General features: G+C 43.5%; 1 long non-coding RNA gene across 1 annotated transcript in view; it reads left to right on the forward strand.

Moving 5' to 3' along the window:
- Window positions 1-27,207, forward strand: part of LOC132378094 (uncharacterized) — a 209,536-nt gene that overhangs the window by 128,957 nt on the left and 53,372 nt on the right. Inside the window, exon 4 of the long non-coding RNA XR_009506881.1 lies at window positions 18,771-18,864. This is a non-coding gene — a long non-coding RNA (uncharacterized LOC132378094). The remainder of the gene's footprint in view (window positions 1-18,770; window positions 18,865-27,207) is intronic.

Below are 27,207 nucleotides of genomic sequence, written 5' to 3' on the forward strand. Positions count from 1 at the left end.
CAGGAGGACTGCACCTTCCTGGTCCACAGTCATTTCCTTGGTCTTGCTGATGTTGAGTGCACGATTGTTGCTGCAACATCACCCAACTAGCTGATCTAACTCACTCCTGTACACCTCTTCATTGCTATCTGAGATTCTGGCAAAAACAGTGGTGTCACTGGTAAATTTATAGATGGTCTTTGAACTGTAACTGGCCTCACAGTTATGAGTGTAGAGAGCATAGAATAGTGGGCTAAGCATGCGTCCTGAGGTGCACCTGTGTTAATTGTAAGAGATTTTATTACCGATCTGCACTAACTGTGGTCTCCCAGTGAATAGGTCAAGGATCCAGTTATAGAGTGGCATACAGAGGCCCAGGTTTTGAAGTTTGTTGATTGATACTGAGGGGGTGATGGTGTTGAACATGAGCTGTAATTGATAAGCAGCAGCCTGATGTAGTGTCTTTAGCCACTGGTGACTAATATTCACATATTCAAGGAGGGAGCTAAAGCCAACAAAACTATAGTCCAGAGACTCTCATGTAAATAGTAGGGAAACTATTGGAAAATAGGGACAGGATTTATGATCACATAGGAATGACAGCAACTGACCAGGGTGGTTTTGTGCAATGGAAATCTTCCTCACAAATCAATCAGTTTTTTGAGGAAGTTTTTTTAAAAAATTACTTTGAAAGTTGATCACAAGAATGGATTATTGTCTTTGGTCAAATCATTATAGATAGGATGTGGTAGCTTTAGAAAGTGTGCAGAGGAGATTTCCATATGCAGCCTGGATTAGAGAACATATCTTATAAGGAAAAGTTGATCAAGCTAGGGTTTTTCTCTTTGGAGAGAACGGGTACAAAGGTGACTTATAGACGTGTATAAAATGATAAGAGACATTTGTAGAATGGGCAAACAGTGCTTTTTCTCCCCCTAGAGTGGAATGGCTAATACAGTAGAGCATAATTTTAAAGAGATTGAAGGAGAGTTTAGAAGATGTCAGTATGTAGCGGTGTGCTACACGCAGCGCTAAAATTACGACACAGAGTTGGTAACTGCAGTTGAAGGAAAAAACTTTATTCGAAATCCTCAGCCTCACTTTTAAGCCTCCCTCAACCTGCCCCCCGTGGCACAGAGGCTCCAAAGCTCTATGCTCGCAAACCCCCGTAGGCTATCTAATTGTGAGCCGGTTCAGATGTGCCAGGAAATGGGTCGCCACAAGTAGGTGTTTTACATTGAATGGTGTTTTGCGGAATGCATTGCAAGTGGTGGCAATAGAGGCAGAAGCAGTAGAGACATTTAAGAGACTCTTAGATAGGCAATTGTATTGAAGAAAAAATGGAGGTCTATGCAGGAGGGAAGGGCTAGATTGACCTTGGAGTAAGTTAAAATGTTGACATAACATTGTTGTACTGTGCTGTTCTAAGTTCTAAAATAGATGAAGATATGACAGTAGATATGGTATATTTGAATTTTAGCAAGGTCTTTGAAAAAGTCCCATATGGTAGTCTTGCCCAGAAAGTTAAAGCACATGGGGTCCAAAATCCTTTGGCAAACTGATTTCAAATTTGGTTTGGTAATAGCAGTTGGAGAATTGTTTTACTGACTGAAGTTTGTAACAAGTAGAGCACCACAAGGATCAATGCTGAGGTCTTTCTTGTTCATCATATACTGTATATCAATGACTTGTGTTGGTGCGTGGCCTAGTGGGCAAGGCATCAGACTAGTAACCTGAAGGTCACTGGTTCGAGCCTCAGCTGAGGCAGCGTGTTTGTGTCCTTGAGCAAGGCACTTAACATCACATTGCTCTGCGATGTCACCGGTGCCAAGCTGCTTGGGTCCTAGTGCCCTTCCCTTGGACAACATCGGTGGCGTGGAGAGGGGAAGGCCTGTAGCTTGGGCAACTGCCGGTCTCCCATACAACCCTGCCCAGGCCTGCGCAGATCCATGGTCTCTCAAGACCGACAATGATTTGGATGAGAATGTCTGTAAGTTTGCTGATGTAAGATTGATGAAGTTGCAGAGAGTGAGGATGGAGTGAGGATTTATAGGGCATAGATCAGCTGGAAAGTTGGGTAGAGAACAGCATCGACCTTCGAGGAGTTAATGTACAGAGCGACTATGGAATGCAAGATTTTAATTCCTGGAAGTGGCAACACAAATAGATAGGGTAGTGAAAAATGCTTGTTTGCCTTCATAGGCAGGTGTGTTATGTATATCATGTTGCAGCTGGACAAGAAATTGATTAGGCAATCTTTAATGTTGTATGCAGTTCTGGTCACCATTCTACAGAAGGGATGTGGAATTGCTTGAAAGAGTGCAGGATGTTTCCTGGAATGGAGGCTTTTAGTTACAAGGAGAGATTGGATAAGCTGAGGAATTACCTTATATAATTATGAGGGATATAGGCCAGGTATATAGTCACATTTTTTCCAAGGGTAGGGGAACCTAAAAGAAGAGGATACTTTAGATTTTAGTTGAGAGAGGAAATACATATATATATATACATATAGTAGTGATGTACTACATACATGAGCCGGTTCGCCTGCGCAGAAAGTGGGTCGCCACATAACCCGCCCCCCCAGAACCGGCGATATACCCCCCCAATGTCCACAGTCTGTATCAGCCTCTGTTTGGGAGGTCTACCTCTGCGCCACGGTGCCTGAACCTCGACCGGCTGCGCCAAGTCCACATGGGCTGGTTTGAGTCGGTCCACCGTGAAAACCTCCTCTTTCCCCCAATGTCCAGAACGTACGTGGACCCATTGTTGTTGATCACCTTGACCGGCCCCTCATATGGACGCTGTAGCGGCGCCCGGTGTCCACCCTTTGTATAAACACGAACTTACAGTTCTGCAGGTCTTTGGGTCCATGGGTCGGGGTCTGTCCGTGCTGTGAAGTCGGTACAGGGGCCAGGTTGACGAGCCTTTCACGTAGTCTGTCCAGGACTGCTGTGGGTTCTTCCTCTTACCCCATTGGGGCTGGTATGAACTCTCCTGGGACTGCCAGGGGTGCGATGTACACCAACTTGGCCGACAAGGCGTGCAGATCCTCTTCGGGCGCTGTGCGAATTCCAAGCAGACCCAGGGAAGCTTGTCCACCCAGCTAGGTCCTCCCAGGCTGACTTCAAGTGATGGTGGAAGCGTTCCACTAGTCCGTTCAACCGTGGGTGGTAGGCAGTAGTGCGGTGTAGCTGCGTTCCCAACAGGCTGGCCACAGCTGACCACAGGCTGGAGGTGAACTGGGCGCCTTTGTCGGAGGTAATGTGGGCCGGTACCCCGAAACCCAGGTTGCAATCTGTGCTCGGGCGCAGGAATTGGCAGATGTGTCGGTGAGCGGGACCGCCTCTGGCCACCTCGTGAACCGGTCTACCATAGTTAGGAGGTACCGCGCTCCTCGGGACACTGGTAGGGGGCCCACAATATCCATATGAATGTGGTCGAACCTCCGGTGGGTGGGTTTGAACTGCTGTGGCGGGGCTTTAGTGTGCTGCTGCACCTTGGCTGTTTGGCACTGCGCGCACGTTCTGGCCCATTCACTGACCTGCTTGCGAAGTCCGTACCACGCGAACTTGCTGGAGACCAGCCGGATGGTTGTCCTGATAGATGGGTGCGCCAAACCGTGTATGGAGTTGAAAACTGGCCGCCTCCAGGCTGCCTGGACGATGGGGCGAGGTTGGCCGGTAACCACGTCACACAGGAGGGTCCTATCACCTGGGCCTACGAGAAAGTCCTGCAGCTGCAAACCTGCGACTGTGGTCCTGTAGCTGGGCATCTCGTCATCTGCCTGCTGCGCCTCCGCCAGTGCTGCATAGTCCACCCCCAGGGACAGGGCCTGGACAGCTGGTCTGGAGAGTGCGTCCGCCACGACGTCATCCTTTCCAGAGACATGCTGGATGTCCGTCGTGTACTCAGAGATGTAGGACAGATGTCACTGCTGGCGAGCCGACCAGGGATCGGACACCTTCGTGAACGCGAAGGTCAACGGTTTGTGGTCCGTGAACGCGGTGATTGACCTGCCTTCTAAGAAGTACCTGGAATGCTGGATTGCCAGATACAGTGCCAATAGCTCCCGGTCGAAAGCACTGTACTTGAGTTCGGATGGTCGTAGGTGCTGGCTGAAGAACACCAGGGGTTGCCAGCGCCCCTCGATGAACTGCTCCAGCACCCCACCGACTGCTGTGTCAGATGCGTCCACCGTGAGGGTGGTTGGAACGTCCGTTCTGGGGTGCACCAGCATCGCGGCATCTGCCGAGGCTTCCTTGGCTTTAACGAAAGCGGCCGTGGCTTCATCGTCCCAAGTAATGTCCTTGCCTTTACCCGACATCAGGGTGTACAAAGGGCGCATGATACGGGCTGCTGAGGGGAGGATACGGTGGTAGAAGTTCACCAAACCAACGAACGCCTGTAGGCCTTTGACCATGTTGGGCCGGACAAAGTGGCGGATGGCGTCTACCTTGGCGGGCAGAGGTGTTGCCCCGTCTTTGGTAATCCTGTGGCCCAGGAAGTCGATGGTATTGAGACCGAACTGGCATTTGGCCGGGTTGATGGTGAGGCCGAAATCACTCAGGCGGGAGTAGAGCTGGCGGAGGTGGGACAGATAAAGTCCAGGTCACGTCCCACCGCATCCATTAGCTGCTGGAACGTCTGTGCGGCATTCTTCAGGCCGAACGGCATTCGGAGGAACTTGAATAGGCTGAACGGGGTGATGAGTGCCGTTTTGGGGATGTCTTCAGGGTGCACTGGGATTTGATGGTATCCCCGGACGAGGTCTACTTTGGAAAAGATTCTTGTCCCGTGCAGGTTTGCTGCAAAGTCCTGAATGTGCGGCACAGGGTAGCAGTCTGGAGTTGTAGCCTCGTTCAGTCTGCAGTAGTCGCCGCATGGTCTCCAACCCCCAGCTGCTTTGGGCACCATGTGCAGGGGGGAGGCCCATGGGCTGTTGGACCTCCGTACAATCCCCAATTCCTCCATCCTCTTGAACTCCTCCTTTGCCAGGTGGAGCCTTTCCGGGGGGAGCCTTCGTGCGTGGGTGTGGAGGGGTGGTCCCTGGGTCGGAATGTGGTGCTGTGCCCCGTGTCTGGGCATGGCTGCTGTGAACTGCGGTGCCAGAATCGATGGAAAGTCCACCAGGATTCTGGTGAATTCGTTGTCGGACAGTGTGATGGAGTCCAGGTGTGGGGCTGGCAACTTGGCTTCACCCAGGTAGAACGTCTGGAAAGTCTCAGCATGTACCAGTCTTTTCCCTTACAAGTCGACCAGCAGGCTGTGAGCTTGCAAGATGTCTGCCCCCAGGAGTGGTTGGGCCATGGCGGCCAGTGTGAAGTCCCACGTGAACCGGCTGGCGCCAAACTGCAGCTGCACTGTGCGGGTGCCGTAGGTCCGTATTGTGCCGCCGTTTGTGGCCCTCAGGGTGGGTCCTGGCTTCCTGTTGCGGGTGTCATACTCCGTCGGGGGCAAGACGCTGAATTCCGCTCCAGTGTCGACCAAGAGGTGGCGTCCTGACTGTTTGTCCCAGACGGACAAGAGGCTGTCCTGGTGGCCAGCTGCCATAGTCATTAGTGGCAGCTGGCCCCAGCCCTCGCAGGGTGGGCGACAATGGCGGGCTTCTGTGCCCCACCGCTAGTGGTAGAAACACCACTGTTCACTGTCCTCCTCACTCCTGTCTGTGTTGAGTGCGCCCCCCTGCTGGGCCTGGTCTGGTCCGCTGTTGGACACATGGCCTGGTAATCTGACCGACGGATGCCACGCTCTCCCTCTTGGCTTTCCACAGCACTTCTGCCCGGGCCGCCACCTTCCGGAGGTCGCTGAAATCTGCGTCGGCCAGCAGCAGATATATGTCCTCGGGCAGTTGCTCGAACGCTTGCTCGAACATGAGGCAGGGCTTGTGTCCATCAGCCAGGATCAGCATCTCATTCATCAATGCTGACGGCAGCCTGTCTCCCAAACCATCCAGGTGAAGCAGGCGGACACCTCGCTCACGCCATGAGAGGTCAAAGGTCTGAATGAGCAGCACTTTGAATGCTTCATATTTGCCTTCTTCCGGGGGCGACTGTATGAAATCCGCAACCTGGGCGGCCGTCTCCTGGTCAAGGGTGCTCACCACGTGGTAGTAAAGCGTGGAATCAGAGGATATCTGCCGAATCTGGAACTGGGCTTCTGCTTGGCTAAACCACACATGTGGTCGCAGTGTCCAGAAAGTCGGCAGTTTTAGCGAAACTGCGTGAACAGCTGAAGAGTCGGTCATCTTTGGTCCAAATCCCGTTTGGACCGTTGGGGTCACCAATGTAGCGATGTACTATGTACAGAGCTAGAGACGACACGCAGTCGGTAAGTCGTTTCGAGACTAGTTTATTCAAACTTCGCGGCGCTGGTATTTAATCCCTAGCGCCTGCCCTCTCCGGGCGGAAATGACATCAGAGGTGCATTACCAAAGTCTCTTCCCGCGCGCTGGCTATTTGTGAGCCGGTTCGCCTGTGCAGAAAGTGGGTCGCCACTATACATATATATATATATATAATAATGAGATTTGAGGAGAAAGATATTCACGTAGAGGGAGGTGTATATATGGAACAAGCTGCCAGAGGAAGTGATAGATCTGGTACAATTACAGTGCTTAGAAAGCATCGGGACAGTTACATGAGAAGGATTAGTATAGGGGAATATGGCTCAAAAGCAGGAAACTAGGATTAAGATAGACAATCATCCATGTCATCCAAAGGGCTTGTTCCCATGCTATGTCTTGATCATGGTATACAACCATTCGCTGAAGTTACATGTAGTTACCTGTGCCCATTCATGCAAAACACTCGGGATCAGATAATTTACACTTTCTGTGTAGACAAATCATTCTTAAATAGTCCACAACTAAACTGGCATAGATCCAGTGTTTAATGCCATTTTAACAAGTTTTTTTTATGGGGAATAATTTCTAGGCCATAACACACTAAAGGTGAGCAAGATTATTTATAAATAATCTCATATTTTCATTTTCCTTCTTCACTGTTGAAATCTCAGGCTGACATTCTGGTAGACTGGCAGTCGATCAAGGGACATTTTTGGCATAAAATGTGACAATTGTAAGTAAATACCATAAGACAAGAATTAATCTCCTACATAATGCATCTCCTTTTCTTCAATCCGACACTTAATTTTAATCCAATTATGGTTTATATGCCGTGTAATGGGAACATTTAAGGGCAGAAGTAGATTGTGCACATTTACAAGCTGTTGTAAAGTGACTCCTAGAAGATAATATAGTCACAATTGTCTGATAAGTTGAACCAAGTGCCACTATAGAAGAATAGCACCCACCCAAGCCTTGGCTTGTTGACCCAGTCATAGCGCTTGAACATTATTATGTCAAAATGAGCTCCAGTCATGACATTCTGTGGCAGGGGTATGTACTTAGCCTCGTGCTGCAGGGCAGTTAAAATGATGAGGTACAAGTACCATAGAAATAGTATGTTAAGTTCTCAACAACAGTTATAACTGTGTCATTTCCAACCACCCTGCCTCACACTTGTTTGCATAATGGATCATTTTGGCCCCTGTTCTCTGGTGGCCTTGAGTTCCTCCTGTTTGATGCACCCAGATGAATCACAAATATTTTGAAGCAGCAGGAATCCTTTAGGAGTTTATGATCCTTTCACTTGCCGCCATTTCTGCTTATGACTTTCATGTGTTCACCAAATTATATCAGGAACACAGAGCGATCATAAACACAAACTGGAATCGCTTCCTAAAACCTGTGTACAAAACATCCCAACATATTTTGTGCTTTCTGCACTGTCATTTCTACAGAAGGGTCCAGCAAAATTAATATACATTCATACAATCATGGCGATGATGTAGGATTAAGGGTAGGGATGACTATGTTTAGACAGTGATTTATGTCATTTGGTTGTGACAGTGAATACTTATTGTAAAGAACACATTTTGACAGTGAATAGTTACCGAGAGAAAGGTTTCATCTAAATAGGATGAGATGATTCAGCTCAAAGCCAAATAAACACTGAATATTCTATTATTATGTAATGTAAATTTAATTAATAATCTGCACTTCAACATCTTGCATTTGGATTGCATTATCCAAGCTATCATGACGGAAAGACGAGGATGGTGTGGGAAAATGATGGTTGCTCTCTACGGACACCATTTCCAACACGTGTGCCGGCAATTTCAAGATAACTTCACAAGTGTATGAGAGTTCAAATTACAAATGTCCTTGCTTCCAATACAGCTGGAGTTCTCTGATACAGTTAAGAGTTTCTCCGCCAGTTCTATTGCGGAGTCTAGTGAACAGCCTGAGTTACGTTTGACATGATGTAACAATAACATCATCATGCATTAAAATGCGAAGAACTTGTATAAGTTTTAGTTAATTTTACTTTTCTTCGATGTTTTCAATGAAATGAAGTTAATTTCAGTGAATTTAAGTACTTTGGCTATTTCTAATCTTTTAATAGTTTGAATATTGAATTAGCTTCTGGTTGTTTTGGGTGCTTCTGGATGTCAGAACCATTTATAGCATTTTGACAACCTTAAGTCCGCCAAGAAAAGGAACGTGGCTTAACCAGCTGTCACTGAAATTTTCAGCACTCGGTGTGATTGTCCTATATGGGATGGTTTACAAACAGTAAACCCCATTATGACACAGAACATTTTTGCTAAGCCTAGAGCTGGATTCCATTAACAAAGTGGCCATGGGAAATTTGTTGGAAGTACATACAGCCCTTCCTCACAGGTCACCAAGCAGCTTGTCACTGGCTGAAATAAAACAGAAAATTCTGGAAAAACTCAGAAACACAGGCAGCAGCCGTGGGAAGAGCAACAGGTAATGTTTCTGATGAAGTATCATTCAACAGAACTGAGAAAGAGACAAACAAGTTAGTCTCTGGAGTAGCACATTCATGTGTTCACCAAATTATATCAGGAACTCAGAGCGATCATTAACACGAACTGGAATTCAATGTTTTAAATCTCTGGGAAGGTGATGGATGGAACAATGCGAATTTCTCGGATGGAATAAAGTCACATGGCAGTTAGGATAAGAGTAAGCTATATGGCCCTGAATTTGTAGCGAACATGTTTCAAGCCACACACACAAAATGCTGGTGGAACGCAGCAGGCCAGGCAGCATCTATAGGAAGAAGCATCGTCGATGTTTCGGGCCGAGACCCTTCGTCAGAAATTGTAACAGTGCAGGAGGACACAGACATAGACACCAGACTGTGGTAGTAAATTAAAGTGGCAGGCATCTGGAAGCAAAGTGTTTCTCCTGTGGACTGCAAGTACCTGTAGGTGCTCTACACTAATTGAATTCTGAGCTCTCATGATAATAATTACAAGGTTTTTTAGGTAACCACCTCTACTTTTTGGAACATCAGGACAAATAATAAAATTTATATTTCCCGATATAAAATACAAGTTCCAGTTTCTGTTCTTTTGAACATCACATCTCAGAGTTAGGAAGTCTTGTAAAAGTTTGAAGTGTGCCTAATGATTGGTGTTCTAGGAAACTTAGTGTTTAGGTCAGTTTTACTTTAATTAAGATTTATTTTGCTAACAGATGTTAATATATGTGTATTTTCTCACATTTAAGAAGGATGAGAGTTCTTCCATTTTTCAATTCTATTAGCCCTTTGAGATTTCCAACTAAACCGTACAATCCTTTCTCAGTTGAAGTTATTATTTTTCTCACTCTATTTAATGTATTTGGTTCAAACATCCTATTTTGTCTGATCATTATATCAATCGGACTTGGCAGTTCTGGTTTTAACTTCCATACAGAAAAGCCTGATTTTAACCTAACATTCCCCTAATATTCCTACAAGCACATGTATAATAATCCAATCATAAACAAGAGGAAATCTACAGATGCTGCAAGTCCAAGCTCATTAAAATGAGAAAAGGAGCTGGATAAAAGTTTAATTCTTTTACTGTTAACTAAAGGATTCATGCGGTCAGTTGTAATGTCCAATCATACTTCTAAATAAAGAAATATTTTCATTTTCATAATGCCCTAAAACAATGTTTTAAGAAATTTCCAAAAATGATAGTGAAGTATTTTGAAATGGACACTGTAGCCCAGCAGTAAACCTCACGACCCCACAAATAGCAGACGAATGAATTACCCATTTACCCATTTTCAATGCAGGAAATGGATTTGGCAGATGCTGAGCATCATGGGATCCTTCACGTAAAGCATAGGAATAGGGAAACAATATATGAGTTTAATCTCTCATCCAAAGAACCTTCTCAAACATAGAGTCAGGTCTCAGCTGAAATGTTTATAAACAAAATCAGCATGAAAGAGGTGTAAATTCAAGAGCTTTCTATACACTTTCTATGTTCTGATCCACGAGGAGCATTTGGGTCAAAACAAAATGCCCATCAAAGCAACCTTTCTTATGTTTTTGTTTCCACCTGTCACCTACTTGGCTCTGTCTCAGACCTCTCTCTCACTTATAAATACAGACTATCCTCCCTCTGTGCTCTCAGGCCTGTTGCAGGGTCTTGTCACAGACCATCCCTTTGCCTTTACTGATACAACTTGAACACTGAGTTCTTCTAGCAGTTTACTTGTTGTACCAGAATTCAGGAACTGTGGTCTCTATGCCTCCAATTGATCTTACCTCAGCTTTCATAAACACAAGAAAATCTGCAGCTGCTGGAAATCCAAGCAACACACACAAAATGCTGGAGGTACTCAGCAGGTCAGGCAGCATCTATGGAAAAGAGTAAGCATTCAACGTTTTGGGCCAAGGCCCTTCTTCAGAACTGGAAAGGAATGGAAGAAGTCAGAGTAAGAAGGTGGGGGCAGGGGAGGAGGAAGTACAATGTGGCAGGTGATGGGTGAAACTGGGAGGGGGGAGGGGGTGAAATAAAGAGCTGGGAAGTTGAAAGGTGTAAGAATTAGACGGCTGGGGGAGGGTGAATCTGATAGGAGAGGATAAAAGACCATGGAAGAAAGGGAAAGAGGAGGAGCACCAGAGGGAGGTGATGGACAGGTAAGGAGATAAGGTGAGAGAGGGAAATGGGAATGGTGAAGGGGGAGGGGCAACTGCTGGAAGTTTGAGAAATTGATGTTCATGCTATCAGGTTGGAGACATTATAAAGTGTTGCTCCTCCAACCTGAGTATGGTTTCATCGTGCCAGCAGAGGAGGCCAAGGACTAACATGTTGGAAAGAGAATGGGAAGTGGAATTGAAAGGCATGTAGCATAAAAAGTTGGAAAGTGATATGCCTCCAGTCCCCATACATTTCCATCCCCCATCAGGAGGGCCTTAAAGCACTCTGCTTCTTTCTGGACAACAGACCCAAGTGGTCCTCACTCTCAATAATTTCTCCTTTGGCTCCTCCCACTTCTTTCAAACCAAAGGTGAAGCCACGGGTATTCACATGGGTCCCTGCTATGCCTGCCTTTTTGTCAGCTACGTGGAACACCCATGTTCCAAGCCTACACTGGTATCGCTCCCCAGCTCTTCCTGTGCTACATCGATGACTGTATTGGGGCTGCTTCCTGTACCCATGCTGAGCTCATCAACTTTGCCTCCAACTTCCACCCTGCCCTCAAATTAACCTGGTCCCTTTCCGACACCTCCCTCCCCTTCCTTGATCTCTCTGTCTCCATCTCTGGAGACAGGGTATCTGCTGATATTTTTTATAAATGATCCTCTCCTCACAGATACCTGGACTGTAGCTCTTCCTCCCATGTCACTTGTAAAAATGCCATCATCTTCTCTCAGGTCCTCCGCCTTTGCTGCATCTTCTCTCAGAATGAGACTTCTGATTCCAGAACTAACGAGATGTCCACCTTATTCAAAGAAAGGGATTTTCCTCACTCCGCCATCAGTGCTGTCCTTACCCACATCTCTTTTGTTTAGCACACATCTGCCCTCGCCCCATCATCCAGCCACCATACCTGATGTTCATGCCATCAGGTGAGAGGCTACCCAGACAGAGTATAAAGCAGGCATGGGCAAACTACGGCCCGAGGGCCATATGCAGCCCGTTAAGCTTTTTAATCCGGCCCGCAGAACTTGATGAAATTATATTAATAAACCTTGTTAACGTTTTCTCCCCGCAATTCTGGCGTTTTCCCAATAGATGACGCACTCTATATACATTTGTGGCGATCCATTTCCTGGCACATCCGAACCAGCTCACAATTAGCCAGCATTCCGGCTAAGGGAGATAGCCTGCGGGGATTTGCGAGCACAGAGCTTTGGAGCCTCTGCGCCACGGGTGGCAGGTTGAGGGAGGCTTAAAAGTGAGGCTGGGGATTTCGAATAAAGTTTTTTTCTTCGACTGCAGTTACCGACTCCGTGTCATAATTTTAGCGCTGCATGTAGCACACCGCTACACATTGACCTTTGTTGAGGTGCAGCGTATTACTCCACATTTGCGCTTTACTCTTTGTTCGGCTCGACCTATTTGTGTGAACAGGCGTTCAGCGTCATGAACATCAACAAAGCCAGCCACAGATCCAAGTTAACTGACCAACACCTCAGATCCATCCTGAGAATCGCCACAACAAAACTAAATCCAGACTTTGATGCGCTGGCTAAAAAGGGAGACCAACAACACTGTTCCCACTGAAATTAAAAATAAGTTTCTTCGTTGTGTTATGTAAAAAATGCATTTGAAAATTTTTTTTCAATAAGCCTTACATGTTACATGTCATTTCTGTTAAGTGATGGACATGAGTAGTGCGCAGGTGCACGTACGTTCTCAAAATAAAAAATGCGCTCCAGATCAAATAACGCGCTACGCATACTGGCGCGCTGTCAGTGTTCTGTCTTTGTGCTGGTTGTTGTTGAGTTTTGGCACAGGGGACAATTGAATAAGAAGGAGCAGGACAAGTAGACCTGCATCTCCTACTGTTTTTGAAATAAAGACAGTCAGGAGGAGAGTGATGATGATAATATCTTGAAGGATAACAGAATTTTCAGTGCTTTAAAATAATAACTGTTACTATTAAAAAAGCTGTATTTTATTCATTTAATTTTCAGTGTTTTAAAAGTCATTTCAATAAATAGCTAAATACCATGGGACTTCAAAGACAGATATTTTGTTGCAATGCATCTATTCATTTTCAATTGAAATTAAAGCACATGTTCTCTACATATCCCATGATATTTTATTTTCTCTTATGAGGTGTATTACCAAAACACTCCATCCATCTGCTCCTGGTCCGGCCCCCCTGTCAAATTTTAGAACCCTTTGTGGCCCACAAGTCAAAAAGTTTGCCCACCCCTGGTATAAAGTGTGGCCTCATCGTGGCAGTAGGGAAGGCCATGGACTGAAATGTCAGAATGGGAATGGGAAGTGGAATTGAAATGGATGTAGCATAGGAAGAGCTGGGGAACAATACCAGTGTAGGCTTGGAACATGGACTATTCCAAGTAGCTGATGAAAAGGCAGGCATAGCAGGGACCCACGTGAGTGCCTATGGCTTCACCTTTGGTTTGAAGGAAGTGGGAGGAGCAGGAGGAGAAATTGTTCAGAGTGATGACCAGTTCCACCAGTGGGAGGAGAGTGGTGGTGGAGGGGAACTGGTTGGGTCTGTTGTCCAGAAAGAAGCAGTGTGCTTTAAGGCCCTCCTGATAGGGGATGGAAATGTATATGGACTGGAGGTGTATCACTTTCCAAACTCTTCCAGCAGTTGCCCTCCCCCTTCACTATTCCCCATTCCTGTTTCTCTCTCTCTCTCACCTTATCTCCTTCCCTGCCCATTACTTCCCACTGGTGCTCCTCCCCCTTCCTTTTCATCCATAGTCTTCTATCCTCTCCTCCAGTCCTTTATCTCTTTCACCTATCAATTTCCCACCTGTTTACTTCACCCCTCCTCCTCTCCCAGTTTCACCTATCTCCTGCCACCTTGTACTTCTTCCTCCCCTCCCCCACCTTGTCATGCTGGCTTCTCCTCGTCCTTTCCACTCCTGAAGAAGGGTTTCAGCCTGAAGTGTCGATTCAGCTGCCTGGCCTGCTAAGTTCCTCCAGCATTTTGTGTGTGTTACCTCAGCTCTGTTCTTTTCTTTCCCATTCTTATCCCAGCTCTGCACCTTGGTTATTTTAGTCATTTCCAGTTTCCTGGACATTGAATATCTCCATTCTTAACAACCATCTCTAAGTACTGTATTACATAACAGCAGTAATGAGAGATGACATTATTGGGGGATTGTCTAGTGAGGCCATATGAGTAGAAGGGAATGGTCACCCCAGATGGGCTGTATTATAGATCCCCAATAATCAGCAGGAACCTGAAGAGTAGATGTGTGGAGAAATTGCTCTTAACTGTAAGAATAATAGGCTTGTATTAATTTATTTAGTGTTAACTGGACTACCCAGAGTGTTAAGGACCTGGATGGGGTAGAATTTATGGAATGTGTCCAGGAAAGTTTCCCGACTCAATATATAGAAGACCTTACTAGAAATGGTGCAATATTGGACCTCCTCTTAGGGAATGAGGTAGGATAAATTATAGAGTGGCAGTCAGAGAGTACGTAATCTCTATTGACTATAATTCTATTAGTTTTGAGATAGAGATAGAAAAGCCCTCAGGTTAGGGTCCTAAACTGGGAATGGGACTAAATTGGGGGTGGGGGGGGGTGGAATTGGGCAGGATCTACCAGAAGTCGATTGAGTGAGCCTGTTTGAAGGAAAAGGAATGAATGACAAGTAGATGGGTTTTAAAAATGTGACAGCAAGTGCCCAGGAGCAGCATATTCCCGTGAGGGTGAAGGGCAAACTTAGCAGCTTTGGCTGATGAGAGAAACTGAGGCTCTGGTCAAGAAAAAGAAGGAAGCATACATTGGATTTAGGAAGTCAGGGATGAGTGAATCCCTTGATGACTGTAAAACGATTATGAATACTCTTAAGAGGGAAATCGGGAAGGCGAAGAGTGGATCCGAGATGGATCTGGAAGATAAGGTTAAGGGAAATCCCAAGAGGTTCTATAGTTATATTAATTGTGAAAGGGTGTCTATGAGACAGTAAGTCCCCTTAGAGATCAGCTGAGTTGCCTATGTCTTGAGCCGCAGTATGAGTAGGAAGGAAGTATTTGTAGCCATACAGGCTATTAAATGAATAAATCCCCAGGGCGTGACTGAGAGCATCCTCAAACTCGTAGAAGGCTAGAGAAGAAATTGCAGAAGCCTTGCAGAGATATTTGCTCCATTGTTAGCCACTGGTGAAGTTACTGGGTGGTCAGCCTGACATCAGTAGTGGGACACTTACCAGAGGGAATTCTGATGAACAGGATCTACTGATATTTGGATAACTAGAGTCTGATTCGGTGGAGTCATTATGCATTTGTGCTTGATGAATTCTTCAGAGCTTTTGACGAGGTAGCCAGAAAGGTAACTGAGAGTAGGGCAGTGAATGTTGGCTGTTTGGACTTTAGCGAGGCCTTTGACAAAGTCCATGGAATCCAGGGAGAGCTGGTTAGATGGATTCAAAATTGGCTTGGAGGAAGCAGAAGGTGGTTATTTCTCAGAGTGACTGTCAATGACTAATGGTGTGCTGCAAAGGTTGTTGCTGAGACCCTTGTTATTTGCTATTTATATAAACAAACTGGATGTGAATGCACAAGGCTTGATGAGTAAATTTGTTGATGACACAAATTAGGAGGTGTTGTTAACAGTGAAGAAGGTTGTTGTAGATTGCAAGGGGATCTTGATCAATTAGTAAAGTGGATTGAGGAGCAGAAAATGGATTTTGACATAGCCACTTGTGAGGTGATACACTTTGAAACATCAAGCCAGCATAGGACTTATACTATGAATGGTAGAGCACTAGGAAGTGTAATGGAAAAGAAGGATCTAGTATAAGTGCTCAGTTGTTTGAAAACAGCATTACAGATAGACGGTAGCGAAAAAAGTGTTTACTATGCTGGCTTTCATCAACTGGGGTATTGAGTGTAGGAGTGGGCTTATTATGTGGCAGTCGTATGTCATTTGTGAGGCTGCTCTTGGAATACTGTATACAGAACAGGTTTGGTTACACTGTTATAGGAAAGACATGGTTAAACTGGAAAGAGTGTAGAGAGGATTTATGAGGATGTTGCCAGTACTAGAAGACCAGAGTTATAGGGAGAGATTGGCCAGGCTGGATCTTTATTCCTTGGAATGTAGGAATAGGAGGAACAAACTTTTAGAAATTTTTAAAATTGGAAGAGGACAATAAGATGGACAATAACAATCTTTTCCGCAGGGTAAGGGAGGCCAAAACTAGGGGGCAAACATCTAGGGTGAAAGGTATATGATTGGTCAACTATTTCAAGCTGAAGGTGGACTGAGCTGGGCTGAAGGGTTTGTATCTGTGCTGCATTGCTCTGGGACTTTGTGAATTTACTCTCCATTCTCCATTGTTTTCAAGTCTCCACTTTTCAACCTGGCCATAAAGACTGTGGTACTGGCCTCTATTTCTTCCATGAATAGAAGGCCAACTAGTTCTCATTCTTCACAATCCTCCTATGCCCTTTCTGAATTTGTTTTCAAATTCAACAGCTTATCCTCAACTCTACTTGTATCCTGACTTTGAAGATCACACAGGTCCTAACAATTTCAGCTTTTTGAGAATATATTCTCAATATCTGTTGTTCCAGAGTCACCTAGGTAACCTTGCTTAATTCTTTTGCCAGTGGTACTACAATCAATGCAACAAAGCCATTTCCTGCTCTTACTATGAACTGGAAAATTTCAACAACTTTAGAATCAAATTTACACCCTTATCTTATTGTCACATGGTCCAACTCCATCACTGAGCATTCCCATCCTCAACTTCTCATCACTTCTTCAACTTCCCTATCTCCTCTTTTCTGGACAAGTTTTAAAAAATTCCAACTTTAAAGCCAACTGCCTCATGCACAATGTTCTGTAAAGACACAGTTTTTGTTCCTGGTGTTTATCTTTTAGTATTTGTTTTGTCAATGTGGTATTCTATAGTCTTGTTTCTTTCAACTCAACTGATGTTTTCCCCTGAAATAGTTGGCAGTTCTCTTAACCATATCCATTCCAGTTCCAGCACTCCTGCTCTTTTCCTTCTTCACTCTCTCTGGAACCACTGGGGTTTCCTTATTCCTATCTTACATTGTAACAGCTTCCACATTCAATATGTCAACCTCCACCATTTCCTCTGCCAAACACACGTGATAATTGAGGAATGAATCAATGTGTCAGCCCCTAATTCCATGCTGCCATTCATGTAAAACTTTTTTTTTTGGTCTCCTCCCTTTCCATCATTGAAAATCTTCCTAGATAAAACAAAGATTCCTTTTTTTTCAATTTAGTCTAGTTTTTTTTGCTGCTTAATGGGTGATCTCCGCTGCACCAGGATAATGACTAATAATTGAGTGAATGCTTTGTGAGAAATCCCATTTTTTCCTAGGATTCTTCATCTTACTCCATTTCTAATATCTTGATTAAAAACAGAAATTGCTGGAAACACACAGCAGGTCAGACAGCACCAATGTAAAGAGCAACTTTTGAAGACCTTTCAATAGAAGGGGGAAAATCAATGTATTATGTTCAATTATAGACCTTCCTTCTGTTGCTTTACTTGTCCATTGCCATCTCCTTATCCATTTTTTAAATGTTTCTTGCACTCGAACTGTTACAATTCTTCTCTTTGGTACAATTTTTCTCTTTTTCCATTTTCTGTGACTTTTTAAATTTACTTGTTACAGTTCTGATCTGAAATATTGGCTGTACTTCTCATTCCACTCATACTGGTGACTGAGCATTTTCTATGTCTATTTCTAATTAATGATAATTTTCTGTTCAGAGATTTCAAACGAATTACAATTTAGGAGATCACATTGTTTACTGAAGGTTGATTTAAGGGAACTTTGAGAGAGTGGAAATCATTGATCTTCATCTAACCATTGTTATATTTGATCAAAGGTGCTTGATGCTGGCATTAGTTATTTCTGAGAAGGTGTTAGATTTTCCAGTAACTGTTGTTGACATCCATAACCTATACATTCATCCCCAATCCTAGCAATAAATATAAAGGACAGTGTAAAATTAAACTACTCACTGCATTGTTAAAACATCAATCTACAGGCCCCATTCCAACTTTGATATCAAATCCCAAGCCGTCATTTTTTTGACAGATAATGTAAGGTCAGGAACCACTATTCAGATTTTGCAGCAACTAATAGTACCCAACATTTCTTAAATGTAAATGTGCAACTATAACTTTCTTGAATAAACCTTAGAATAGTTAAAATATAAAACACAAAACCTTATAGATTTCAGATTGTCACCTCATATAATCTATAGATTATATAGAGTATTGCAGAGCATGTCTAGTAGTCAATTTTTGCATCGTTTGCACTCAAGCGTTCTAAGGTCTAACTAAATTTTTGAAATTTAATTAGCTATATAAATGCCTGAAATGTGCTATTGTCAATGTACCTTTTGTAAAATTTGTTTTTTTTTTGATGAAATCATTTTACTTAATCATCTAAAATATTTCTGATCACTGAATTAATAGTTTTGCAGCCTGTTTTCAGATATTCATTGACATAGGTGATTGCCTCTTAATTACTACACTGCCCTTACTCCATTCATTCTTATTAATTCATGTTTTTCTGGCACAGTCCCAAAAGGCAGCCTTTCCCTATATCTTCTAATTACTTCTGTAATTGAATTTGCCCACTTTTTCCAACCTATTTTTTAAAGTGACTGTGTTTGCTCATGGGTTTATTGTCTCTCTTTGTGTCTGCTCAGTTCAGACAGAGCATACATTGATTCCTTTCTCATTTCTCATTAATTTTCCAGGGTCTTGCAGTGTGTCTGTTTCTCACCCTGTCAAATCGAATGCTTGAGAAAAATAAGGGCCTGCTTATTAAAGGTTAAGCAAAACAGACTGAAGGTAATTAATTCATTAGTAACTCTAAGCCAATTACTGTAGCCTTCCCTTATTTTTACACTTGTTAATGAGCCAGAAGAGCTAATTAAATAGACATTTATTTATGTCAAGAATCAGATAAAAATTGCCCAGTGGGGGTTGTTTACAGTTATACATAAATCAGCTTTGTAACAGTTTTCATAATAGCTTAGAAAGAGCAGCTCACATATAAAAGATGGCTTCAGGGGTTAGATACATTGTGGGAGGCTAAAACATTTGATATGCATCATTGCTTTTTAATTATGATTTTCTACTCTCAAATCCAATGAAGGAATGGCTGTTTTTTTAAAAAAAATACCCATCAAGATCATTAACGAGTGACATGAGCACTGAACTTCGGATAGATCACTGAGTATAAGTCTTCAGAACAGTACTTGTGGTAGTTCTTTGACAGTTGAGACCTTGGAAGAAGGAAGAAAGCCAAAAGGATACAAGAACAACTTTACTAAAAAAGCAGCAAGGACAGTGAGGAAGATGAGGTGGCAAAAGTTGGAAAGGCAGAAGGAACAGAAATTAATTTTATGTAATTTTCCTTTACAGTTTAAACAGATTTAATTGAGGCTAGAGAAGGTTAATAGATCTGATTACACAATCTTGGATTATGTGACCTTGTTCTAATGGGTCATTTGGATAACTTGTAAATGATTAAGCCCTTTAACGCATGTGTTTTGAATATTTTGATCAGGATCTTTGAAGTGTGGAAATGTAAGTCACACACGGCATGTGCTTCCTGTACAGATATGAACTGAACTTTTGCATGACCTTTACTGGAAAATGGCAGAGAAACTAGGAGCGTATCATGTAGGGCTTGGCATTGAGATGTCATTTAAAGGGTTCATAGTCGCGCATAAATGTCTTGCACGGTGTCTGCCAGCCTCAGTTTTCAGTAGTCAAGATAATGGAAAGTGCTTCTGTGATGCTCTCTTCCCTGGTCGGAGTACCGTACAAATCACATCAGAGCAGCATGCTGCCATCTCTGCTCCTTTGATCATCCCACACCTGGCGGTAAAGCGAATCCACTCACTCTGTAGGACTTGATCAGGGCAAACCATCATGAGAGGCACATTGGAGAGCTTTGAGTGCCCCCTTCCCCAATATTTTTGTCGCTTCCATGACAGTCTCTTCTGAAGTTGTAATAGAGAGCCTCTGTGTGGTCAGACAGTCTTCGCAGTGATTAGCACTCTTGTGACATAGCAGCTGCGTGTTTCACACCCAATTCCTGATGGGGATTGCACAGTTTTGTCATGTGGTGTATAAACTGGCAAAATGCACTTTCAGTATATTTGTCCATTTTCACACTCTTGGCAGGGGAACTGATTAGATGTTGCAGTTTTATGCAACAAATATTTAGTGCACCAAGTAAAGTTGAAATCTAATTTCTGTGCAATACACACAAAATGCTGGAGGAACTCAGCAGCCCAGGCAGCATCTATGGGAAAGAGTACATATTTTGGCCCAAACCATTCACTGTACTCTTTACCTGCATGCTGCTGGGTCTGCTGATTTCCTCCAGCATTTTATGATTTTATGTGTGTTGCTTTTGGATTTCCAGCTTCTGCGGATCTCAGACCATAAGTCCATAAGATATAGAAGCAGAAGTAGGCCATTGGACCCATCGAGTCCACTCTGCTATTCAATCATGGGCTGATCCAATTCTTCCAGTCATCCGCAGTCCCCTCTCTTCACCCCATACCCTTTGATGCCCTGGCTAATCGAGAACCTATCTATCTCTGCCTTAAATACACACAAGGGCTTGGTCTCCACAGCCGCTTGTGGCAATAAATTCCACAGATTTACCACCCTCTGACTAAAGTAATTTTTCCACATCTCTGTTCTAAATGGGCGTCCTTCAACTGGGTGTGTGCAATGATCCAGAGGTGATAAGAGAGCTTAAGGTTAAGGAATCCTTAGGGAATAGTGATCACAATGTGATCGAGTTCACACTGAAATTTGAGAGGGAAAGAATAAAATCCAATGTGTCGGTATTTCAGTGGAATAAAGGAAATTACAATGGCATGAGAGGGGAACTGGGTGAAGCTGACTGGAAAGAGACACTACAGGAAGGACAGTAGAACGTTACTCCACTATTTAGGAAGGATGGGAGGCAGCAGAAAGGAAATTATAGACCAGTTAGCCTGACATCAGTGGTTGGGAAGTTGTTGGAATCGATTGTTAGGGATGAGATTATGGAGTACCTGGAGGCACATGACAAGATAGGTCAAAGCCAGTATGGTTTCCTGAAAGGAAAATCCTGCCTGACTAACCTACTGCAATTCTTTGAGGAAATTACGAGCAGGGTAGACAAAGGAGATGTAGTGGATGTGGTGTACTTGGATTTTCAGAAGGCCTTTGACAAGGTGCCACACATGAGGCTGCTTAACAAGAATGGAGCCTATAGAATTACAGGGAAGTTACTAGTATGGGTGGAGCATTGGCTGATCGGCAGAACACAGAGAGTGGGAATAAAGGGATCCTATTCTGGCTGACTGCCGGTTACCAGTAGAGTTCCAGAGGGGTCAGTGTTGGGACCACTGCTTTTTATGATGTATGTCAATGTTTTGGACTACTGTATTAATGGATTATTGGCTAAATTTGCTGATGCTACAAAGATAGGTGGAGGAGCAGATAGTGTTGAGCAAACAGAGAGCCTGCAGAGAGACTTAGATAGTTTAGGGGAATGGGCAAAGAAGTGGCAAATGAAATACAATGTTGGAAAGTGTATGGTCGTGCACTTTGGTGGAAGAAATAAACGGGCAGACTATTAATATTTAGAGAATTCAAAATGCAGAGATGCAAAGGGACTTGGGAGTTCTTGTGCAAGATACCCTAAAGGTTAACATCCAGGTTGAGTCGGTTTTGAAGAAGGCGAATGCAATGTTGGCATTCATTTCTAGAGGTATAGAATATAAGAGCCGGGATATGATGTTGAAGCTCTATTTCCTCTTGTTTGTGATCTAATTTCTGTGCATCCTTTTAAATTTGTATCAATGTGCAGTTTCTTTGCTACATACAATAGTTTTTATAATATCCATCATTCTTTTAACATTTACATTACTTTTATGGAATGGTATCCATCAACCTCCATCAGTTAAAGTTTTACTTCTAAGTGTACATATAATTGTTCATTCTTTTTCCTGAATGTTTTAGCATCATATTTATTTGTTTAAAATTATCTACTATATCCATTAGTATTTTGTTCAGTTATTTAAGATCCTTCTCATAATTAACTGCATGATTCTTCTGCTACCATAAATTATGGTAAAGGTGTCCCTGAAGCAAATCCAGATTATTTACTGAAAAATAATGGTCCCAACACTGACCTCTGTCAGCACTATTGTTTTTCTCTTCAATCCAAAGTTCTGTGAAATCTGCTGTCATTCCCTGTCCTTTAGCCAACTTCACCTCATAGTTCTTTTGACACCAGTAATTAAGCTGGTGGCGCAGTGACATCAGTGCTGGACTCCAGAGCAAAGGTTCCCGATCGGGCCGCTCCCGGACACGCTTTCCATCCGTGCCAGGTTGAGTGTGAAACTCGCAAATCGGCCTCGTAAAAAAAAAACACTGCGCTGTGAGAAAGACGTGGGGGACCACTCACAGAATCTTTCCTCCAAGACAACCACTTGGAAAAAAAAGTATGGCGCACAAAAAATAATTACGAAGCACCAGGATTAGTGTTGAGTCCAGCTGAGGGATCTCGGCCCAAAACATCAACTGTTTGCTCTTTTCCATAGATGCTACTTGACCTGCTGAGTTCTTCCAGCATTTTGTGTGTGGTGCTTTGTTGTATTGTATTGTTTTTGCACAGACTGGTAATTCTGTGGGTCCACTGATGTGAATTTCAGCAATGTTGTAACCCCTAGGCTCAGGTGCGTAGAATTAGTATTGAACTAATCTGTGAGCACTGCAGTAAAGGCAGGGTCTGGGGAGGTTGTAGCAGGTGGTGGTGTGGATGGTAATGGTGGTTAGATTGATTAGAGAGAGAGGGTTGGTGGTTAGTGATGTGATTTAAGCATAAGGGAAATTGCACATTGCACCAGTGATTGGGATGGGAGCTAAGGGTGACATCAGTCAGGAAGAGGACTGGGAGGGGAGGTTGGTGCTCAGTTGGGGCCAGGGATCAGTGTTGGGGATCTGAGTCCCAAATGGGGAGAGTCCTCAATAATCAGATGAGGGCCTGGAGGGGAGATAAAGTGAACAGGAAAGGGCTGGGGATAGGACATAAGACAGAGAATCAGAATTAGGCCATTCAGCCCATCACTTCTTCCCTGCCATTCCATCATGGCTGATTTATCACCCATCTGATCCCCATTCTCCTATCTTCTCATTGAAACCTTGGATGCACTTACTACTCAGGAACCAACCAATCTCCACTTTAAATATTCCGAATGACTTGGCCTTCACAGCCATATGTAGCAATGAATTCTCCACTCTCTGGCTCAAGAAATTTCTCCTCATCTCTGTTTTAAAGGGACGTTTTAAACGTCACAGGATAATCAATCGGAATTGCGATCAGGATGGACCACAGGAATAGTAATCAGGACAGTGGGAGAAAGGAGCTGGCCTCCACATTGGAGGTGGTTCTGTATCAGCAATCATGAACAGGGCTACGTGGAGAATCAATGGTCAGGGACTGAGGCCTTTGTCTGTGAGACTTTTGTGGTCGTAGAATCAAAACTTTGGGGGCAGGGGCAGTCATGGATGAAGATGTGACAGTGGCAGAACATTCTAAAAGGAATTGGATAAACATTCAAGAGGGAAATAATTGCAGGAAATACCAAGCAAAGTCTTATTATCCCTTAATCGGCACAATCTCAATGGGATGAGTGGCCTCCTTTATGGTTCCATAAACCTAACTCTTATCAATGCAAATAAAATGAGATTTCATTTTACATCAAATGTGAATTAAGATGTTTTATCTCTTTGGATTAAATATAAATCAGATTCAGTAGTTCATCAAACATTTTGGTAACATTACTTTCAAAATCCTAATAAATGTGGATTTTTCTTACTGAGGATATGGTTCTTTATTCACTTGACACTGCTCCTAAACTTGGTGCATATTCATTACTTTGGTGCAAACTTATGAGTTAGCAATCCCAGTGCAGGGATTCATGTAGCAGGATTGCAAATTCTGATTTATTGGAAATGGAAAGCAGTATGCCTGATTTGCAATTCTAATGATTTCCATCTCTTCAAGAATTTTATGAAATAACAAATTGAATGGGTGTGAATTAAGATCCTGCCCTCAATACCTGCTGAGTACGCCCAATATACACAGCTCTGTAGCAGTACCTTTGATCAATGTCTGTATTTGAACTCCTATGCTGTGAAGCATTTATAGTTTGTTTCATTGTAATCTATATATTTGATTTAGACTATTATGTTTGTAAATTTGAAGTGGAACAAGATTTATCAAAATTGATTTTCAAAAATGGGCAAGAGCATTTAGGCTCAACAAATGTATCACTTTTTTTTTACAATCTAGAGTTGGGGAATCCTAGAGCAAGGCAGCACAGCTACAGAATTTTTGGCCCAACTATTCCACCCAAGCCCGATGCCCACGCGGCCAGTCCAACTTTCCTGCATTTGATCCATATTCCTTTTAGCCCTACCTCTTCATGTACCAATCCGAGTCTTAATTTAAAATATTTTACCCGCCTCAAGTATCTTTTAAATCTTTCCCCTTTTACCCTAAATCAATATCCCCTAGTTTTAGGCTCCCCTACCCTGGAGAAAAGGCTTACATTCACTTTATCTAGACCTCTTTTAATTTTAAACATTTTGATCAGGCTGTTCCTCCTACTCCTGCATTCCAAGAAGTAAAGACCCAGTGTGGATAACCTCTCCATATAACTTGGGCTCTCTATTCCTCGCAACATCCTCATAAATCTTTTCTTCACTCTTTCCTGTTTAACCATGTCTTCCCTGTAACAGGATGGCCAAAATTATACATTGTACTCCAAGTACAGGCTCACCAATGACTTACACAATTGCAACATAATGTCCCAATTCTAAACGCAATGCCCTGACTGATGAAGGCCAATGAGCTAATCATCTTTTTCACCACCCTGTCTGCCTGTAACGTTGCACTTGTACCAGATCCCTCTGTTCTATTACACTCCTACTCTGGCTTGACTTTCAAAAATGCATCACCTCACACTTTCTGGAAGAAGATGGCACCGGTGAACAACACAACCAAGGGAGACATTCTTCAGCCGGTTCGAAAAAACTACTTCTTTCTCTTCTTTTATGCCTTCAATTTCTTTCAAATGTTGTTCTGCTACTGTTGGAGCCTATTGTCTACATTTTGCTGGTGTGTTTTTGAGCTGATTGAGCAATCCGGCACTCTGCTGTCTCCGAGGGGGGTTCGGTGAAGATTCAAGCGAAGCCTGTGGCCTCAAAGTCAGAGGCACGGGCCGATGATCGACTCCATTTCTCACCGATCTCACCGACGAAAGCATCTAGCAAGATTGAAATCAAATAGGACAAGAGTGGAAGAAAGGTGTACAGCGCTGTCTACCTGTGTCCAGTCTCTCCCTCCTTCCTGCTTGCTGATCCTGGAGGAAGGCAACTGTGTACAAACAGTCTCTGCCTTTCACTTGATGTTACCCAACCATGGTGTTGAAGTCCTGGGTCTTGGACAAGGTTTAATCAATGCGGTTTGTGGATTGGACTCTGTAGTTGATGCGTGCCTGGCTTCTGGTTGTTCCTTATTTTTTGTTCCTATTTTGTGCGATTTTGATCGGGGTGGCTTGAAATGAACTAAATGTGCCTGGACTCTTTCTATGACTTTGTGCGTTGGTACTTTATATTCAAAATCCTGGAGGAACTCAGCAGACCAGGCAGCATCTATGGAAAAAAGTACAGTCACCATTTCCGTTTCGGCCATTTGTGCAATTTGTCTTTTCTTTTGCGCATTGGAGGTTTGATGTTATTCTTTGAACGGGTTTCATGGCTGTCCATGGGAAGATGAATCTCAAGGTTGTATTCTACATATTTACTTTAACAATAAATGTACTTTGAATCTTATCTGCATTGAAATCCATTTGTCCCTCCTCTGCCCACTTCCCAAAGTGATCAGGACCCCCCTGTAATCTATGGTAATCTTCTTCAGTATAAACAAACCTCCCAATTTGGGTCAGCAGCAAATTTACTGATCAAGCTTGTGCATTTGCATAATTTATATAAATAACAAATAACAAGGGTCCCAACTCCAAGCCCTTGGCACACCACTAGGCATTCAGCCTCCATTCCAAGAAACAATATTAAGCCTCCACCCTCTGCTTCCTGCCTCCACGACAATATTGAATCCACTTAAATAGATTTCCCTGCATTCCATGTGGGATTTAGTCAAAATCTTGCTAAAATGAAGATAGAAAGCATTCACTGCCCTTCTCCTGCCTATTAATGTTGCTTACCCATGGTAGTGGTGTGGGAGAGGGGGTGCAGAGGGATGATTTTATATGGATTTAAGAATAACGACAATCTTAACTCCCTCCTACCCGCCCCCCGCCCGCCATTCCCAGCCCATCCATTACTTCATCATTGCTTTCACCTGAAAATAGTTATCTCTTTCCTCTGGAAACAGTTTTGTTTCTCAATAAACCTGTTACTCCTAATCAACACACACAAAATGCTAGAGAAACTCTGCAGTCTGGCAAGATCCACAGAAATGAACAAACAGTCGGTCTTTTGGGCTGAGACCCTTCTTCAGGACTGGAAAGGAAGAGGGAAGATGCCAGGATAAAAGGGTCAGGGGAGGGGAAGAAGGATGGCCAGAAGATAATAGCTGAAGCTAGGTGGGTGGGAAAGGTAAAGGGCTGGATAGGAAGGAATCTGATAGGAGAGGATAGTGGGCCATAGGAGAAAGGGAAGGAGGAGAAGCAGCAGGGGGAGGTGATAAGCAGGTGAGAAGAGGTAAGAGGCCAGAATGGAGTGGGAAATACAAGAAGAGGCAAGAAGGAGGGAATTTCTTTTACTTGAAGGAGAAATCATGACAGGTTGGAGGCAACCCCAATGGAATATAAGGTGTTGCTCCTTTACCCTGAAGGTGGCCTCATTGTTGTACAGGAAGAGGCCATGGATCGACATATCGGAATAGGAATGGGAATTATAATGTTTGGCCGCCGGGAAGTTCCACTTTCAGTGGATGAAGTGGAGGTGTTCACAATGTAAGAAAATAACATCTGCTGTCTTAAAACTTCAGGTTGATCAGTACTGCCATATAAACTATTAGGTTATGCCTATACCTCTAAAATCATTCAACTGAAGGCATTCCTTTGAAAAATATGAACTGTCAAAACAAAA

Source organism: Hypanus sabinus, chromosome 2 (genome assembly GCF_030144855.1).
Source record: "Hypanus sabinus isolate sHypSab1 chromosome 2, sHypSab1.hap1, whole genome shotgun sequence".
Taxonomy (NCBI): domain Eukaryota; kingdom Metazoa; phylum Chordata; class Chondrichthyes; order Myliobatiformes; family Dasyatidae; genus Hypanus; species Hypanus sabinus.